The 2,919-nt window shown below is 40.8% G+C and overlaps 1 protein-coding gene across 1 annotated transcript in view; it reads right to left on the bottom strand.

The window, feature by feature from the left end:
• Positions 1-2,919, bottom strand: part of LOC106530676 (glutamate receptor ionotropic, delta-1) — a gene marked incomplete at its 3' end in the record, with an annotated part of 326,888 nt that overhangs the window by 59,902 nt on the left and 264,067 nt on the right.

Here is a 2,919-nt window from a genome sequence, read left to right as displayed (position 1 = left end):
GTTCATCAGCTCGCAGGCTGCAGGGGAGGAAACTATAACGTTAGACAAAAACATGTCTAATAAACGGGTAGGAAAAGAGCCAAAGTTGTAGAAAACAATAAAGGTGATCACAGCAGCATTTTTAAGTACAAGAATAAAGTCATAATATGAGAGAAAAGTCATAATTAAAGTCATAATATTACAAGTTTAAACTCATAATATTACGAGATTAAAGTCATATTACAAGAACCTTTGCATGATTAAGCAGTCTTATCACTGCGTTAAAATGAGTAATGTTGAGCAACTTATGAAGTTGTTCTTTAGTATCAGTTAAAAGAAATAATCTTTAGCATCACATTATCAGTAGCAGGACTTTGAAACGATTGTGCAAACAACTATATGATAAACTGAAGCCGTGCTGTAATTAATGGCTGCATTGCCAGATTTAGTCGTCATGTAAGTTGGATGAAATCATATTACACCAGCAGTGACCCAAAAGTCATTGTGGACTATTTAATAAACGCAGAGACACACATGACTGTCCAGGTGTTGGGAAGATGTTGAGGAAATGAGTAAAACCAGGAACAGAAAATGGGCGTGTCATGTAAGACTATGACCTTACTTTTGGAATTAAAAATAAATAAATCTCGTGTAGCTCTAACACACTGAGGTGTAATAACCACGTCTGATGGTTCTGCAGAACTGCTGCTGCTCAATGRAGAGAGAAACTCTGAAACAGGCTGGTTGAACAGCAAGAATCTTTATGTTGCAGTCCAGGAGATTACAGCCAAAAACCAAATTGTGGCCTTCTAGCCAAATGAATCACCAAAGTAAAAAGATGAAGAACGAAGGCGAAGGGTTGGGGCGTACAAGCCTCTTTATAGGTTGCACAGTGTAGTTCAACAGAGGCATCATAAATTTTGTCACGGTATACCTTAAGCATTCCTTTTCCTAATAAGGTAATATGTGCCGAGCTCTGAAGCTGGAGAACCAAGAGAGGCATAACACATCTGTGCATTCCTGAGAAGAGGTCCCCACTCTTGGACACTAAAACTCCACTGTAATAGAGTACCTCAAAGTGACACGGGAATAAAAGTACAGGTATYTTACCATACATTTACTTTAGTACAAGTTAAAGTTTCCTTTGGGAATGGTACTTGTTTAAAAGTCTTAACATTTCTGACGTTTACAGTACTTAAATATCTAAAGTACATGTTTGATATAAAATGTAATTAAGTATTAAAAGTACCAGTGGTGGGCACAGTTCTCCTAAGCACTAAAGCACTAAAAGGGGAACTAATTTCATCATTAGTGCTTTAGGGCTTTTGCTAATTTTAAAATTTATTTGTGGATTACTTGCTAAATTTATAGGCTAAATTCAGAAGCACTGAGGTCTATAAATKTTATTGATCAACGTTAATGTTAACACACAGTGACAGGTTCCCGCTCCTATTGCCACATGCAATGGCCCACCTCATTTGTCAATCATTTGGGGGTGGCACCTGGGGTGGCCAGTCAGGTGTAAGATGTGGCCACCCCAGCCACCCCTCTGGCTCCGCCCCTGGTTCTGAGCCAAATTCTAAATAATTTCTTTGTTATAAACTCATCATTTGAAGACAGAAACATGCATATCAAGTGCATCCCTGAGTAATGCTGCTTTATATCCTAAAGTGTGTGTTTTCTCTTCGGGAGAGCTACTTCTTATTCACTTTAGTTTTCCAGCATCAAACTGAATCCTCATGAAGACTCTTTCCTCTCCTGCGTTCAGACTAAGAGCCGTAGTTTAAACCTTTTAGGAGCCTTTCATCTCTGCTTAGAGCCCGAGTTTCTCTGCAGGAGAAGATCTGTCCACACAAAAAGGTCAAGAAATCCTTCAAAAGGCAGCAAGCATGTTATGACGGAGCTCTCACCGGGGGGAAATCTAAAATGGAGAAAAAAAGTATCCGTGCCGAGGTGGAAAGGCATAAAGCAAAGCCAGGTCGCCTTCCAGGAAAACAGCRGAACAGCTGGCTGGTAGCTGGGACCCCGCTGCTTAATGTTTGATGAGTCAAATTTGGCTGAACTCGGGCTGGATGTCTCCGAGCCGAGAACAAACAGAGGACAGAGTTTCTGCCGAGCAGAACTTCATCAACATTCAGCCACCTAAGTGCAACAAATTCATCTTTATTATGGGAGAAGCCTTCTGTTGGAGAGAAGTGATTCATCAGCATCTGGCAGCCTTAAAAAAGTGATTACAGGGCAGAAACAATCTCATCAACAAAATGTAAATTGTCTGAAAGATAATGAGACAAATGTGGCCTCGGAGAAAGAGGAACTAATGAACTTTCACTGAAGTAATTAATGTGCAACATTTTCACTAATTATTTATCATTTTCTCCCACTGAGATGTAACCAAACTCTTAGGTCAACTTCATGAAAATGTATCTCATGATCTCAGAAGCTGCATCTATAAATCAGCCTGAAGGAGCTGCTAGCCTGTTAGCTCCAAGCTGATTCTTCCAGGGTTCAGCTCTTTACTGGCAGCTAAAAACTTCAGATGTTGTTTAGTTCGGAAGTGTTCAGTTTTTGTTTGGGAACCTCAGGGCTGCTATTTGATGGTTCTGTTCCAGGATAAGACCTTCAGCGTGCTCCGGGACGGTCCAGAACCAGGAGAGGACTCGGTGTCTCAAAGTCTGAGGTCAGGGTTCTCAAGCAGAACACATCTAAACACTGCTCAGGTTAGGTCACTGCATCAAGAGGAGAAGGATCTGGATATCTGGTTCCAGTTCTGTGGACAGGAGCAGAAGTCTAAGGCTACGTTCACACTGCAGGCAAATCCGACCCAAATCCGATTTTTTTGACCCATCTGACTCATATCCGATTTTTTTATGACAGTCTGAACGAGACAAATCCGATTTTTTCAAATCCGACCCAGGCCGTTTCAGTATGTGGTTTTAAATC

The sequence above is a fragment of the Austrofundulus limnaeus genome, unplaced genomic scaffold (assembly GCF_001266775.1).
Source record: "Austrofundulus limnaeus strain Quisiro unplaced genomic scaffold, Austrofundulus_limnaeus-1.0 Scaffold545, whole genome shotgun sequence".
NCBI lineage: Eukaryota > Metazoa > Chordata > Actinopteri > Cyprinodontiformes > Rivulidae > Austrofundulus > Austrofundulus limnaeus.
Note: the sequence above shows the minus strand (reverse complement) of the source record. Positions and strands in the feature narration are given on the sequence as shown.